A 17,293-nucleotide genomic window follows, 5' to 3' on the forward strand; every position below is an offset into this window, starting at 1 on the left:
GTGGACGGCTTTTCTTGGGCGGCCTGCCCCTGGTCAGCCTTTAGTGAGCATTGACAGCTGAGGCTATGGCTCTCCCTCCACCAGGACCTGGCAAGTGGTCACTCATTAATCTTTGGTCAGAGTTAGGAGGTAGATAAAGGAGAACCAGGCGCCCATGTCGAGTTTGAGGAAACCGAAACAGAAAGCCTGCTTTCTTCCTTATAACTCCAGATCTACAGGGGCCGATTAGATCCCTGGCGCCAGTGGCCACGAGCATTTATCAGTCTTGTCCTTGGAACAGAGAAACATCTCCCAGGCAGGTGCCAGAATGCCATGTTTCCAGGATTAGGTCTAAATCCATGGAACTGTGAGTAGGCCAGGCACAGAAGTCATGCACAGACCCGACCAGCTTGGCCAAGGTACCGGACTGCCCCGTGCCTCAGTTTCCCCCCTCTCATGGGCTGCACAGAAAGTGGGTGCTTGGGGACAGAGCCAGTGTGGACCATCAGGGTTCTCAGGGAATCCCACACATGGGGTGGGCGATCGCCTGTGTGTTTCTGTCCATATGGTTTCCAGGGGATTCAGATCTAGCATTCCTAGTACTTTTGCTGGAGTGTGAAATTCCCAGTCTGTAGCATGAGTGGGCTGGAAGAGGCTCTGGGACAGCCACATGGGATTGGCGCTCAGGAGAACCAGGTGTGAGCGCAGTGTCTGCTGCCTCTGCGGCAAGGAGCTTGCTTCGCAATGCAGTGCCCTATGTGTAAGAGGGGTGGCAGTGGCATCCCAGCCAGGCCTGCTCTACCCGGTACCTCAGCCAGGCTCTCCTATAAACTGTTCATAACCTGACAACGGCCCCAGGAAGGGGAGGCTCTGTAATTATTCCTTTTGCAAACAAGATAACCGAGCCACGGAGGGATTAAGCAACTTGCCTAAGATCACACAGTCAGAGAATGCAGACCATAAAATGCTGTTAATGAAAGACCATGGCTGTTGTCCATGGTCCAGGGCCTTCCCCTCAGCCAGCCATCCTGCACTTGCTGATGGAGAATACCTTTGTTCTCCTTGGCACCTGACCCCCTTGGGAGCTGGGGGAGAACTTTTGATTTGGGACATCCAAGTTTGTAGTTTCCAATCTCACGCTGGGAGATACCTTGTGCCCATCCCTGTTTGAAATTCCTTGTCCCTAGTCCCTCTTTCTTTGTAGTTCAGCTTGGTCCTAACCCTGCAGCAGGTTATGGACTAGTCTAGTAAATATGACTAAGAAAGTCAACACCCACCTGGGCAGGCATGAGTCACCTCTTTTTAGTTAGCTATTCATGTACATTTTAAAGCTAGCCACACAAAGTCATTGCATTGGGGCTATTAACGTGCTGAATAGTGACAATAATAGGGTGTGACCCATGGCATAGCTACATTCAGATAAGAAAGAAAATGTTTTTTTCCTGTAATTGCTTAGTCAATACCATTTCCACTGAAATACTTGCAAACAAACTTTTAAAAAGTTCTTTGTCCAGCCCTTCCCTTATTCCCTGCTTCCTTCCTCTTTGGGGGTTCTGTGAACTTTTCCTGAGCAGGGGCTGGGGATTAGCAAGATGGCACCCTGCCCCTTTGGAGTTTTTGGTTGTTGCCGTCGATCTGCCCCTTTGCCAGTGTTGGGGACGGGGGTGTGTGTGCGCCAACACGAGCGTGTTCAGAAGGGGGCGCGTTATTGCTGCTACTTGCTCATTAACCGCTCAGCCTATAAATTTAAGGGGAAAAAGAGACTTCTGCTAAATTTGCAAAGCTAGTCACATAGACAGGGAGTTAACCAGTTTGGTGAGAGGAAATGAAACTTTTCTTAGGTTTATTAGACCACATCCTATAAATCTGTGGCTTATTATATGTCTGATTTCTAAAAAGCATGGTATTATGGCCAGAGTTTTATTTTTGCTTGTTAGTCATTTGAAACAAATATAGATATTACTTCATTTCCTGGTTACTTTATTTCTCAGTACATGTTATGTATGGAAAATCTGGATTTACACAACATAGTGCATAATAAAGGAAGTTTTTGCTAATGTGTAAATCCCTGCATTATGGCTCTGGGTTAGCCAGGGTTCCACCAAGTTAAAACTTTCAGCTTGTCACCACCCCCAATAGAGAAGTAGGGTGAGCACAGCAAGAGCACCTCTGAAGGGCAAAGTCAATGTTTTAACCTAACTTCCTCCCACTTTTCCAAAAATGTGCTTTAAAAGTCATAGGTAGGCTCCTGTAGTGTACTTGTTTTCCATCTCTCTCTAACAGAAACACGTTCCCCCGTAAGCCAGGAGGACTCTTCCTGAAGCTTCAGTGGTTGTCCACTCTAGAATTGGTCACCCCTTAAGGCGCTTGGCCCTTGCCCCAAAGCAAACAGACCATCTTCCACGTTCTGCTGTCACAGTGTCGTGGCCAGAGGGTGTAAGTTGAAAATAGGGAAGACAGTGTGCTCTGGAACTTTCTATAATGCTCTCATGATGTATGTGGTCCAGGGCTTCCTTGGGTCGTTCTGGAAAAAGTGGACCAGCAAAAACCCCCCCTCCCGCCTGTGCTCATTGTGGGGGACGGCCAGCGGGACATTCTCTGTTTGCAAAGCTTCTTTACTTGTAAGTTTAAGTGAGCGTGTGGGTTTTCTCCAGCTGCTCCAGTGGTGTAAGTGTCCTACAGGACCCAGCTGTGTGCTTCCAAGGCCCCAGTGAGTTCACGTTCCCCGTGACTGGGGAGCACCCCGTAGTTCCACCCGACTTATCAGGCACGGACCAGACAGGGAGGGGATCCGAGGCCTGTTTCTGTGTTTGCCATTCCGCGGACTGAAGAGAGGCCACTGTGAGTGCTGGTCATCTCGCTCTGTGCACTAGGTAGGAGACGCAGCGCGTGGAGGGGTCTTCTGAGCACTGTCAGTGGGGAGATGGCGATGCTGTCCCGGCCTGAGTGCAGGCCTGGTGGGCCCACCCAGGACCTGCCACGGGCGGTATCCTTGGCTCTTATCTCAGCCGTGTCCATGTTCCCCATTCTTTGTGAGTCACATATTTTTCTTTGCATCCATGTGACAAAGGTCATCAGGAGAGAAGCCTTAGGCCTTAGGCCTCTGGTGTGTGGCATGTTGTCATTCACACAACCTACTGTTTTGCATCCTCCCCTTTTGTAAATCCCATAAGGGGGTATTTACTCTCCCCGGTCCGGCCCCCAGTGTGAAGAAGTGAGGTCAGGACCTGGGGCCGGTGTGCACTTTCCACAGGTGGTTCTCATGCCGTCCTGTTGGTTGGCCTCTCTGGAGTGGCAGCTCTAGGCAGCCCTGACCTATTACTGATCCCTTCAATCATGTCAGAGAGGTTGGCATTCAGGATTTGGAAACAGGGAACCATATCTCAGCCCAGACTCTGGTATCTAGTTAATTCATTTTTATTAAGGGCAGTTGTTGTTATTACATGAGCAACGCAATGTGGAGGTCCTAGTCTTTAATCTTTCCTCATCCGTGTGTCCTGTGAACCTTAACGGCATCAACTAGTGCTAGTTTAGCAAGAGACCATACAGGGAGATACATCCCCTTTCACGCTTTATCGATACGTTCCAGTTTTTCCTGTCATTTATTTCTCTGAAAGGCTATTTCAAACCTGTTTGCATTAAAAAAATTTTTCTTCCCCCCCCGGTTTAGGAAGCATGGCGGTAGAATACAGTCCCCACGATGGCCGTCCTTCCTCATCAACATCTGATCCCCTGTACTTGGGCTGACAATGAGGAAAGAGGTGACCTTTGGACAGCCACACAATTTTAACTTCTCAGGACCTTCTGGTGGGGGGTGTGCTCCTCTGAGTGCCCCTCTGCCCCTGGCCAGGCCACTCTGAGTGAGCTCAAGTCAGCCTCGGTGGCCAGAGCCGTAGGAGACCAGAGCCGTTCCTGGGAAGGTCCACATTAGGCCCCTTTGTGCTCAGAGAGAAAGTTTCTGTTTCGGAAAAGGGAAAAGCTAGTTCCTTTCAGAACCTTGGGTGGGGACAAGGAAGGAACAAAGGACAACAGAGAAAGAAGAAATGAGAGTCAAGGGGAGTGGGAAGAACTCTGGGGTAACTGAAGGACACATGGTTAGCCCACTGTCACCCGGCCTGTCAGGCTTCTCTGGCCTCCCCCATGGCCTCCCCGTCCTTGGTGGCAGCCGCTTAGGAGTTGGTGTGAGATGGCGCTAGATTGAACTTGATCTACTGGGTGGGTCCAGTGGGACTGTGGAGGCTCTTGGTCAGTACTGCTCGGCCCTGCTCCTGCCCCTTGGGTTTCTGGTAGGCCCCTGTTTTGTCTGGTGCCAGGGTGACAGGTGAGAAGTAGAAGAAACTTGTAACCACTCAGAGGGACGTCCAGGTCATTGCTTGTCACAGCCCTGACTGTTGGACAAGTTTCTTTGCTGTTGCCAGTTTCACAAGAGCCCGTGAGAAAGGTGGGCCGAGGTGAGAGGGAGGCTGGCGGGAGGCTGGCTTATGGCCTCTTTCGTGGAACTCCTAGATGTGTCATTCCAGAGGGGAGGTGCGTCATCTCCTGCTCTGCCTCTTGGTGTGGACCGTGGTGTCTGCCATGGGCTTTGGCCCACACTGCGTATGGATGTGTTTGTGTGGAAGAGGATACCAGTTTCTCCTGGGCTGTGAACTGCTTAGGACAGCAGAATACACTCCCCCCAGGTTCTGTGGGTCTTGGATTGGCGTCTGCAGCTGTGTGCTTGTTGGATTTACACTCATTACATACACTCATTTACGGTTTGAGGACAAGGTTTCTTTTGAGATGTGGGATTTTTTAAAAAAAAAATATCATTTTAAGATATACCTTACAGTAAAAGTGGCTTTTGCTTTACATTTCTATGAATTTTCACATGCGTTTGTGTAACTATCTCCTGCGCCATACGCAGGACACAGAACAGCGACACCTCCCTACACTCTGCTGTTTGGGCTGCCAGCTAGTCAGCTACGGACAATTCTTGGTGGGATTTTCCAAGCCTCATTCTGAGCTGTTCTTGCCTCTATGCCTGGAATGCTCTGGGCCACCTTGTGGATTTCGGAGAATTAAACCTCATTCTGCAATTAGCTTTGCTGATGGTGGCCAACTAAAAACATAATTGGTGAAGGTGATATGTGATTGCTGACCCTAGAGGCAGCAGGGGACGTGAAATGTGGTTTGGAGCACTCTGCTTTGAATTATCTAGATTATTCTTCAGAGATTCAGGGCAGGTCACCCGGGTTTGGGCATGGTGGCTACAACAATGATGGAGTGTAATCTGTAGATTTTGTTGACCCAGCTTGGTTCTCCCAGGCTGTACTCACTTGTCCCATCACTTAGATGAAACCAGGAGTTAGGAGATTAGGAGCACTGGAGTCGCTCTCCCAATCCTGGTGCATTCCATCCCCGCCCAGACTCTGGAACAAGCTGGCACGTGCTTGGGAGGCCAGAGTCTCCGTTTCCCGGCCTGTTGATCAGAACTTGGGCCTTGCTAGAGAAAAGGGAAATGCAGGAATGCATGTTTGGGGGAGGATCCTACATGTGCGCTTGTCATCCTCTTGGGAAATGATGAGAGGTAACCTGCATGGTCCCCAGCTCAAGAGTGTCACACTCAAGTGAACTGAAGATGATGTTTCTGCCATGCGTTTTGCTGTACAAGGTAACAGTAGTCACACACATGTAAATTCTTGTGCAATCTAATCCCTGTCTTTGTAATTGCTTGGAGACCTGCCATTGCAGCCAGTTGAGAAGTAAGAGCGGTGACCCAGGCAGAGATTGTGGGGGTGGGGAGTTGTAGGAGAGGGGAGCAGAGGTGGCCTCCAGATCACAGTGTCAGCTCTCCTGCTTGCTTGGTGGCATCTAAATCACTAGGAAGCAGGAGAAAGCATTCTCACCCAGCTTTCCCACCTGGGCCCCAGGGGCCTGCCTCACCCTTGCTGGGCTGAGAGAATCTGGCATGTGGTTCAGGGAGAGCATTCCTGGTTACCTGGAGAAGGACAGTTGATGATAGGAAACGGCCGTTGTCTGGCAACAGGTTTCTGTTGGGGGGTGTCCTCCAGGTGGGCGAAGAATGGCTCTCATTTAAACACACACACACACACACACACACACATTAAATGAAGCTTCCCAAGCCCGGCCACCTAGCAGGACAGAGCTGCCCAGTGGTGGCCTTCTCCCCGTACGCAGAGCAGGTGTGACTGTGGGGTCTTGATTCTTTCAGAGGCGCCTCTAGAAGGCAGAATGCAAAATGATCAGCTCCACTCCGAACACATTCGCCATTTGTCTGATTGACATCGAAAACGTGATATCATTTCTACAAACACCCGCATGAGAAGGTGTTTTTTTGTTTTTGTTTTCTTTCTTATTTTGGTGACAGATTGCATGTTAGGGCACTAAAAGATGAAAGCACTAAATATTTGCTTTAGAAAAACACAGTGAAAGATTCTCTCATCCTACCAGCTGAAAACTGATGGGCTTAGAATTCCATTAACAAAAAACGACTGTCTGCAGTTCGAGTTATTGCCACCCTCAGGGCGTGATTAGCAAGGTGGGTAGCAAATAAGGCTTGGTCAGTGGAGGGGTACTGGAATTTTTTTTTTTTTAATGTGATTTGGAATGGAGCCATGGAGTCGCCGATGAAGTGTCCAGAGAAAGTCCTGCATTCTCTGAGACTTTTAAATGACACTGTCAATGGGTTTTCTTTCTCTCCATTTTGGTATTCCCTCTTTCAGAATTGGTGATGAAGTCATAGATCTTGTGAGTCCTTTTTTGAAAGGAAATATCTTCCCCCATGGAAAGTCAGTTACGGTTGGGGTCTGTCCAAGGGGACAGTTGGGAGCATGGGATCTGCACGCCAGGCGTTCAGCCTCAGTTTCACAGCTGCTGAGTGACAGCTTATGGAGCCAGCTCAGGCCTGAGTGTTCCATCTGCAAAACCCGGAAATTACTGTACCTGCCTTCATTTATCAGGAGCACCTACAGCAGATGGAGTACCTGCAAACTGGCTGGCATCTGGACCTTTAATTCACCTCAGCGGGAGGAGAGAAACCTGAGCCCTGTGCTGGTGGCTGTGATCAGGTTTAATGTTAATCGTGCCCTCCGCCTATTAAAACCCCTGGCTCTGTGGTCCCAGCTACTTGGGAGGCTGAGGCAGGAGGATCACTCGAGCCCCAGAGTTTGAGGACAACCTGGACAACACACGGAGACCTTGTCTCTTTAAAACAAAACAACCCAGTCTGTTATCCCTCAGCTGCTGGGTGAAGCTTGTCATTAGTTCTCTTATTTCACCCTTATTGCTCCACCATGAGGGAACCACGGATTATTCTAATTCTTCTTCTTCTTTTTCTGGGAGTGGGGGGTACCGGGGATTGAACTCAGGGGCACTCAAGCACTAAGCCACATCCCCAGCCCTATTTTGAGACAGGATCTCACTGAGTTGCTTAGTGCCTCGCCATTGCTGAGGCTGGCTTTCAACTCACAATCCTCCTGTCTCAGCCTCCCAAGCCGCTGGGATTACAGGTGGGTGCCACCGTGCGCGGATATTCTAATTATTCTTATAAAAAAGGAAGTAGCTAATATTTACCGAGTGTTTACTGTGTACCAGGCTTTACTTGAAGAGGTTTTGTCTTATCTGATAGCACCTGCTTTCAGAGAGGGACAACATGGCTGGCTTCCTCCCTCCCTTCCTTCTCTGTCCTTGGCTCCACTGAGAGCAGTTGTTGGGACCAGGATGTGAAGCCTGGGGCTCTAAATGTCTTCTAAAGCCAGAGGGGACCCCCCCCCCCCCGCTTGTTGTGCCACCCTGAGTTTGGGGGCATGTGAGTGGCCCAGCTGTGGGAGAAGCTCTGCGCACACGTGTGCTCCAGACCTCGGGCTCATGATCACTGGGGGGACGTCCTGGTTACCGGAAGTTGTGGCTTCTGAGTCTCTCAGCAGTTGGCAATGTTGAGTTTTGTTTTGTTTTGTGTGTGTGGTTTTGTTTTTTAAATAATTAGAAACAGTTCAACTCTTGTTACCACCCACAGCAAAAATTGCTTGGATCCCACAAATTACGAAAGGAAAGACAAAATTGGGCCACTTGGTAGAACCACAAAAACTTAGAACTCAGAGTCCACTTTGAGGGGCAGAGCTCCTGTGGGCAGTTGCCTGGGACCCTCGACTTGCACTTCTCTCTTTGCCCAAATTCAGAACCAACCCATGTTCGGGGCAGTTGCCAGTGAAGCGGGTGGGGATTGCCACGCTCAAGACGGCTGCGGGGAGAGCCGTGCATTTTTTTGTACTTATTAATGGATGTCTCTTGTGCGAGTGGGTGTGAGTACTGAGAGGATGAGCGTGTATTTGCAGTGTGTGGTCCTTGAGGGTGCATTCCGTGGCCCATGGTGGTGGCTCACTGGAGGAGGAGGAGGAGGGGAAGGGAAGTGGGAGGGCAGGGGAGGAGGAGGCCTTGCAGTGCCACAGCCATTCCCATTGTGTGGATTGAGTCACGGAGGTAGGAGCAAGCCCCGTCTCTTTTGACCTGGGGGCTGGGCCTTGGTTTCCTGGGACTGTGCTCTGATGCCCAAAGCGGCCCCCACTGGTGTGCTGATAAAATCAGGGCCCTTGCATACTTGTGGCTCCCTCACCCTTGCCCCTCTGAAAACTGAGGATGGCTGGGGTCTGAGCTGGATGCCTCTGGTCAAGCCAGATGTGCTGTCCCTGCGACAGTCCCCTCCCCACCCAGGTGCTGCATGGCTGAAAGTGGTCACATGAGCACAGAGGTCTGGGAGTCTGTGGGGCGCGTCTGGTCTGGGGAGGGACGTGGCGCTGGAGGTGCTGCTGGCTGCGGCCCATTTCCAGCCACCCTGCTTTTGACTTTTCTGAGATGCTTCCCAGGCAGCCTCCTCTTGCCATCCTGACTTGTTTAAATTTATGGGTTGTTGGCAAGCAATTTTTTGATGCTATTCTTCTCATAGCCAGAGGCCAAGATCCCTTGTGGAGCAGTGCCTGAACTTAATAGATGTCATCTGGACCCTGGGGAGGGGCGCTGTGAAGCTCTGGGGGCAGAGCCTCAGAAGTGAGATTTACCCCTCCCACATCTGCCAGCCGCCTATTGTCCTTCCCTTTCAGGGCGATTGGAGCGATTTTTTTGGGGGGTGGGGTGGGGAGGATGCTGTGTACCACAGTGTTGTTTACCATACCCTACTTCCAGGACAGAAGAATACAGTGCCCCAGTGGTCTTGCAGGTGGCCGAAAATGTAGATGCGAGCTGCCGGTGGAGCTGGATCTGGAATGTCTCCGCAGCACTGGGCTTTCCCCTGGTTGCTCGCTGGGTGACCCTCTGATTCCTTGTTCTGCTTCTCTGACTGGCTGGGGCCTGGTTCCTAGACCAGGTGCTCTGGCAAGCGAGGTGGCATCATTTCACGAGCTTGGCAGATGAGGAGTGAAGGGACACTCAAGGTGTGGTGCAAAGCGGGCCACAGTTGGGTCCTCAAACCCTGCTTCTCCATCTGACTTCTGACTGGTCACCTCCCACAGTGTTGGCAAGAGCCTGGGAATAGGAGGGAAAGGCAGGGGGAGCAAGGTCATGAAAATAACTCACAAAGGCCATGAACTTGACCCTATATGTAGGTTCTCTTGACCATTTCTGGAAAGAAGTTATGTAAGTATGCCTGCGGACCTGGCCCAGTGCTCCTCTGCTAGGGAAAGGGCGTGAGCGGAAGAGAGCCTTCTAGCTGGAAGTCGTGAACTGTACCCTGCTGCTAGTGGGTCTCCCACAGAGGCCTGCCCTTCTGTGAGGCAGTCCCCAGAAGGAACTACCTGCAGAGCTTCTGGTTTCAGACCTCTCTCCATGGTGGTGTGAGTGAGTTGGTTTTGAGGCTGCCAAGGAAAGCCATTAGTAATTCATTAAGTCCCAGATTTGAAGTCTGCAAATAGAACATTTCAGTGAAATTGACACAGGTGCCTTAACACAGGTTGGGAATCCTGACCTGGAGTTTATGTGTCCTTTATTATCATTAAAAACAAAATCTAAGTTGTCCTATTAGTAAGACACCTATCTTCTACATATTTAAAATGGTCTTATAAAGAGGACATTGTTCAAATGTCCTCAAATGGATCTGGGATGGTCGGACAAAATGGGTCTGTGGCCAATTCCACCTTCGAAGTTTGGGAGTTCCTCTGAAGAGGGTTCTGCACACAGCCTGATGCTGTGAGGCCCATTTCTCTGCCTCTGTACTCTGTGCTTCTGCTTGGCCACCAGTGTCCCTTTGGTCCTATCCCCTACCCCCCTAGGGTTTCTCACTGCATTCTTGCTCTTTCAACATCAAGTTTTTGCTCTGTCCCTCTTCCTATCCGGAGATCTACCATACATACCTGACTGCCAGAAGCATCCCATCCAGGTTGCCGGCAGCTCAGGGTCTGTGAACATTCCAGCCTCTTAGAGTTTAGAAAGAGAGAACAAAATAATTTAAGAAGCGTTGTGAATTAGAGTTATTCAGCATGGAGTCCCTTAGAATTTAGGCAGTACCTGTTTGCAATTAGAATCCTGATTTGTTAATAAAAGTTTCCCATCTCCAGGATTGGGGGAAAAAAAAAAGATTGTCTAGGGTGATTAACTGGAACTGTCTTCTGGTTACGTAGATAGCTGGGAGATAGCAATGAATTGAATGTTACCTAATAGGTAAGGTCATTGTGCAAGTGGGCTGAGGTATTCCCTTGGGCCTGAGCTTCTGTTGCAGGACAAGTAGAATAATTTGGCCACCAGGCAAGTGGACATGTCTGAGTGAAATATAAATATTAATGCACACAGTCCCTGGAGCAGCTGTCCCTGGCCAGGGCCATTTCTTCACTGTGGTTGAGGTGGGTGGGTGGGTTGGTAGAATCAGTTTTCAAATCTGGAAAATCTGAGAATTGACTCTGCCCTGCCCCTCCTCAGTTTTTCTCTCCAACCCTGGGAAACTGAGGCTCAGGGAGAGCGGAGTGCTATGCTGAGACCCTGCGGTTGCATAGCCACATAGCAAGAGCTTCAAGATGAGAACCTGCACCTCTTGGTTTTTCTCTTCCATTGGTTTTTCTCTGCCACTCCTGGTGTATGGCAGAGTTTAATTTTGTAAACTATTCATGTTAAGTGCCATTAATTTTAAGCTCTTTCTTGGATTAGAGTGTGAAAATCAGTGCGCTCAGTATGAATTCACTTATATTCCGCTTGAAATCCTGATTTTTCTCGGGTGTCCTGGATGTTGATGTGATCTGGAGGCTCTTGGTGCCACTGAGGAGGATTACCATGGTCATCTCCACTGCAGGAGCTGGTCCTCGGACGTAAAGTGTACTGGGAACTTTTCAAGCAATGACTGTGCTTTTAGTGATATACAGAAAACCCAACCATAATCATTGAAATACGTATTTTGAAGGATAAACTTGTACCCCATCTTTGGCAGGGAATTTTGTTCTCTTACCCACCATCTTCTTTCCCAGAGGACTGGTATCTGGGGATGCTTTTACAGTGTTGCTCTCTGGGCTTTTGTTAATAATGCCAACATAGAAACGTGTGGAAACGATCCTTGGAGAACAGGTTTGATACCGACACTGTGTGTGATAAAGCTCTGGATCACCACTACTTGAAGTCAGAGCAGTCCTGACAGAGGTGACCACAATGAGAACAGGTACAAGAATTCATGTAATATTCCACTTTCAAAAAACAAAAACAAAAAAACGAAGAGCTCTGGTCTGCTGCTAGCAGTCAGTCCCAGGTCCTGTAACCAGGAAACAAGCTTGTGCCCTGGGTTGAGTTCAGCAAGTTTGTTTTGACTTGCAGCCCGAGATGGGAGCAGGCGCTCATTATGTAATGCTAAACTGGACCTGGAATGACAGCTGGGCTGGGCCTGCCAAAGCCTGAAGAGTTGGTCAGGAATGGGCTGTGTTTGGGATGACTGGTCCCACTTGGCGGGGTGAAGGGGTGGGCGGATGTCCCTCTGAGGAGGGAGGGATGACTTCTCTCTCCAGTCTTAGTGCTTCCTATAAACTTTGCAGTCCCCCACCCCAAACACACACACTGGAGCCTTATTGACCAGCTAGAGCTCTCGGGGGCTTTGGACTGTTACTCCAACCTTGAAAGGCATGGTCGGACATCATGGTATTTCATTTCTAATTGGGGAGTAGCAAGGCTTTCCATCACATGATAGAAAGTAGCCTACATTGGTCAAGTGTTGCTGGCCTGGGTACTTAGTAATTAAAACAGTTCTACAAAATAAATATTGGATTTATTAATAAACATAGCAGTGAACCCCAATAAAAAATTTTAAAGAAAGAGGTGGCTTCCTTTCCTAATAAAGTGTCGCTTAGGACCGTCTGTTGGCCTTTTGGGTCTTTACTTGAGAGCCTTTCTCTCCTTTGCCCCCGTCCCACTCCCCCCTAGAATGTTTCCCTTGGCTCTTCTTGGGGAACAAAAGCCTGCCGTTTTTATGCAGATATCTTTAGTTGGAGGTAAAAATAATCAGGAACCATGTTTGCACAACCATCCCTGAACATCGGGTGGTCCCCCCAACCCAGGAAAAGTTCATTTGGTGGGGATGGTGGAGCCCCCAGCCTCTGCCCTGCCCGAGGTGAAGTGGGGAATTGCTTTTGTCCCTTCTCTGATGAATGGATGCAAAGTGTTCACTGAACCTGGAAACACCTCCTTTTATGCCCAGTGCCCCCCTAACACAGGCTGTTAAACTTGGGGCAATCGCTCATGGTGGGGGATTGAATGGGGCCATTGTGGGGGGGAGGGGCTCACACTGAAGCCATTGTGAGCATAGAGATGCCATTGTTTTCTAAGTATTAAGAAAGGAGTAAGACTCTGGGGACCTCCAGGCATCAGTGTGCCTGGACACTGCAGTGTCTGCATGCCTGGCTTTGCCATATCCTTAGGTTGGGCCCGGTCCGCCTGGACAGGAAGCGCATGCAGCGCCCCCTGCAGGACAGACGTGGCGTTCCCTGCGAGCGGGGCTTTTCCTGCCGCCCCACAGGCAGGACGCTCTCCTCCTTCCCAAGCCTGCCCGCCTTGGTCCCAGCCATCATTTCTGCAGGGAGGTTGCTGTTCTCCTCCAGGCATCAGAGTTCAAAACATTTAAAAATCACTTCTTCCACGTTAGGAATAACAAACTCCCCTCATTCCCTGCTGGTGACTTTTTCATTTAACTTCCCTTTTGCCATATGGTCCTTCAGAGGCACTTCTGATCTTAATTACAGCATTCAGCCTTTGTTTATTTAAAAATCAGAAGGCAGATAGGCTATTGAGGGTTTATCTATACTAATTGTGCCGCTATACTTGCCAACTGTCCCTTCAGTTAGCAAAGGGAACCGCTACAATCCCTGCCCCTGCAGTGTGTACACACACACACACACACACACACACACAAACACACGCCTAATGTTACGTGTTAAGCAGAGGCAGGACTATTTTATTTTTTATTTTTTTAAGGTTCAGAATTGCTGTGCAGGCATTTTCCACCCTAAATTTCTACCATGTAGTCTCGACTTGAAGGACTGGGAGGAGCAAGGCTAGGGTCAGAAGACTCGAGTACAAACTCTGACCCTGGATAAGTTAGACCCCTTAACCCCAGGAGCCTCAGTTTTGCCATCTGTAAAATAGGGCCAGTGGTGTCAACATCCCAGGAATGATGATGTGTTAGGTATCCTTGCAGAGGGCCGTGTGAGGTTCAAGGGCATAAACTTTCTACCCAGCCTTCGGAAACAAAAGAGGCTTAGATACACTGGCATGGACTGTCTTTTGAAAGAATGTGTGTAGCTCATTCTGCTTCTACCTGTGTCTTTCTGATAGTTTTTACTATCCTAATTAAACCATGGTGTAGATCAGAGTGTATATTTTTATAGAGTTTTAAAAAGTGACTCTTCCTTGAAGATTACAACAAATCATTTCACACAGAAAATAGCTTTTCTATGCTTACATTTTGAAAATCCCTAACTTGTTGATGGCAATCAAAAGGCATGTTTAGAAAACGTTAAAAACGTTAGTCAGCCTCATCTTAACAAGCATGGTAATTCTTGGCTTCTTCCTCTGAATTTAAGAGGCTCTTCTCTTAGAGAAATCAATTCTTATAGATCTGGATCAGATTAAAAATATGTTTTTAGGAAGTAGTAACTTTTTAGATAATAAAATGAATATTTTTTAGTTATATAGTAGGTTCGAATACCTTTTTTCATTAACACATCACAGTCTGAATAGCTTTTTAATAATTTTGGGAACTATACTTGAATTTCTGATTGTAGTATTTTCTTTGAGATATTTTGAGATTGTCTACTGTAGACAATTTTTTTCTTTAAAGATGTGTTCTCCCAAAAATGTCCCCCCTCCATACTGTAAGTATCCTAATAGTAGTAGTGTTTTGATATATATATATTTGCAGCCCACATTTATTGTGCACTTTCCTAATGCTTAATTGGTTCTGTGTGTTTACACTTAGGACACAGCAGTAATTTACCATGTAATATATACACATCTTTGGTAGAGGTAGCACTGGCTCGAAATTATAGGGGAGGACCAAGTAGATTCTTGACCCTTATATCTATATATTTTACCTAATTTATAGTTGGAAAACCAGCTAAAAAAGTTAAAGAGTTCGATCCAGTAGTTTGACATATCATTTTTTAAAGCTCTAGAATCAAATATGGAAGTACCAGAAAGCCTGTAGTAAGCATTGAGTCAAAGAGGAGAAATCCAAATTAACATGTTAATTGGTATTCGTGCTTACTCCTTGAGTGCTAGGAACGTTTCTGTCCCAATCATGGACTAATTTGGTCAATGCATGGGTCACACAAAATTAACCAGAAGCTCTCTAAGTTTCGGGTGGTATCAAGATAAATAAGGGCACCTGATTGCTAACCCCAGGTTCCCCAAGTCCGTAATGTCCTAATCTGGGAAAGCAGCAGTTCGTGGTTAGGTGATTTGAAAGCATAATTTAGTATTTGAGATTCTTTAAAAAAAAAAAAGTGGGAATTAAAATTTGTGCTTCTACTCTAGCATATAAGTGAAACAAGCTTTTCAGTTCTATTTTCTAGGGAACAGAAGAATCAAAGTGAGTTGAACAGGAGGCTGAGTAGTCATGGAACTGGTTTCGGTTCTCTGTTAGTTGACTTTAAGTAAATGACACCATCCAGGTACTCCGTGTGAGCTCGTCGACAGTCCTAGGTAGTTGAGTCCCTTTCAGGCTCTCTGCGGGCAGAGCCTTCTTCATTTGGGTCTCTGATCTAACCCTAATACCAGAACAGTGCCGGGGTGTAATAAGTACGGATAGAATCAGGGAATGATGTCCTGGCGCTCTCAGGAGAGGATGCCGGAAGGTTCCACCGTGTGCACCACACAGGGTCCCATTAGTCCTCCTCTTCCTCCTATTCGTTAGCTCAAAGTCCCGACCAACCAGCCTAGGGTCAGTTCTTCCAGATCCTCCAGGGTTGTTTTTCTGTCTATCAAGCGGGTTGTCATGTGAGGCTTTATTTGATTAGGAGAAGTAGAGTCTCTCTTAAACTTCCTTGAAGAGACGTGCTTGACAAAAACAAGACGGTTTTGAAAAAATAACACGGCAGTCCAGCCTGCGAAGATGCTTGGTCGCATTTGGAACCAGCCTCACCGTCTGCTCTGGGCGTGCGATTGCCACATGCTTTCCTCCTGGGCCTGGGCCGAGCGCGTCCCTGGCTCCACACTGGCAGCACTCTCCCCAAGTGCGCCAGTGGGCGTGGCTGTGGCAAGGCATGACATAATTTGGTTTTACTTGATTATTCACTGGTTGTGCCCATCATGTTAGCCTCTGGGTGTGTTTACAAGGACTTGGGAAAGAGGTAGAGGCTGTCATGTTTATAAAGGCTGCTTTGTCATCCTGAGAGTCAGGCATGTTCACACACGTGCACGCACGCTCATGCACGTGTGCACACACCCCGTTCTTGCCTGGCATTGAGTACCGGTCCTGGACCTTGGTGAAATCTCCCTCTAGCCAGTGTCTGACCAGGCTCAGAAGGAACCTGCCATCCAAAAAGCCCCCTTCCCTTAGTCCTGGAATTCCCTGTGGCAGTCTGGGGCATGGGCATGCGTGTGTCTGATTTCCCTGAGAACACACACATGTCGCAGTCTGCAGGCTTGCTCAGTAGAGTGTAAGCCAGCTTGCTGGATTCGGTGACTGTCCTGGCGGCCTTCCTGAACTTCCTGTGAAACACAACTGCTCAAAGTCCACAAAATGAGAATCAAGGAATTTCAGGATGGGGTCCATCTTTTTGTGCTGTCCCCTTGACCCTGGCCTTTGGCAGAGTGTGCTGCTTCTCCACTGGCGAGTAGTGATGCATTCTAAGCATCCGAGGCAGGAGGGGCAGGTGAATTTGACCGGTATCCACATGTTCAGGTCCCCTTCCTTATAGGAAGTAGAAGTGTTTCCCCTTCCTGCATTCCGTTTGTCATGGTTGTTCCTCCTGCCCCTTGCAGTTCACTTGTGAATTTTAACTCTTGGTTCAGGCAGAATCACAGTGACCTGAAAAGTACATGCCCTTGTTTTTGTCATAGTGCTGCAGCCGTTGCAGCAATACTTAATTAGAGGCCTCGTGAGTGACAGGAGTCTTTTGGTTCAATAACCAACAACCAGCCCCAAACACTGGCCATCCAGTCAGGGAAATCCGGGCAGCCTGCAGGTGCCTAAATGTCCCTTCTCGCACGGAGATACACAGTAATAGTCCTGATTCACATATTCCCCCCACCACCCCCATCAGCATGCTATTTTGCAGTACTTTTCCTATTAACATCAGGTCAACAACTTCTAAAGCAACTTGATGACATTATTTAATCTTCCCTCCCCTCCATACTGATTGACTGGTCAGTGGCATCCCAGGGCCTGAGCCTGCCCACTCCCCAGGAGGGCTGGCCTGGGCAGGCTGCACTGCCTGGTGGGTGAGTTCCCTTGAGGGATCCTCTGCGTGGCCAGCACCTTCATCCTGAAGGAGGTGTGAGACGTTTCCTGGAGCAGCCATTTACCCGCTTTAGAAACTGCAACTCCCTGGCCTTTTCTCAGACTTCTCTAAAGCCCGGGAACTCTGTGGCTTCTCTCCTTTACCACCAGCATTTAAAGAAATTAAGTGAATTCCTTTGTTCCTCACTAGAGATCAGTGTCATTGTGGATCTCACAAACAAAAGGATTTTTGTGCTAGATGGCCCAAAGATTTTTTTTTTTTTTTTTTAAAGAGGGAGAGGGGAACTAAGCATTTGAGTCAGATGAGTCTAAAAGCCAACCTCCTCAGAATCAGCTGTGAAAGCCAGCCAGTTACCTTCAAACTTCCCACTGCATTTCTGCTTTTCAAAACCTGGGCTG

At 48.4% G+C, this 17,293-nt stretch overlaps 1 protein-coding gene across 36 annotated transcripts in view; it reads left to right on the forward strand.

Moving 5' to 3' along the window:
* Positions 1-17,293, forward strand: part of Tcf7l2 (transcription factor 7 like 2) — a 187,761-nt gene that overhangs the window by 119,451 nt on the left and 51,017 nt on the right. The window lies entirely within an intron of this gene.

The sequence above is a fragment of the Callospermophilus lateralis genome, chromosome 15 (assembly GCF_048772815.1).
Source record: "Callospermophilus lateralis isolate mCalLat2 chromosome 15, mCalLat2.hap1, whole genome shotgun sequence".
Taxonomy (NCBI): Eukaryota; Metazoa; Chordata; class Mammalia; order Rodentia; family Sciuridae; genus Callospermophilus; species Callospermophilus lateralis.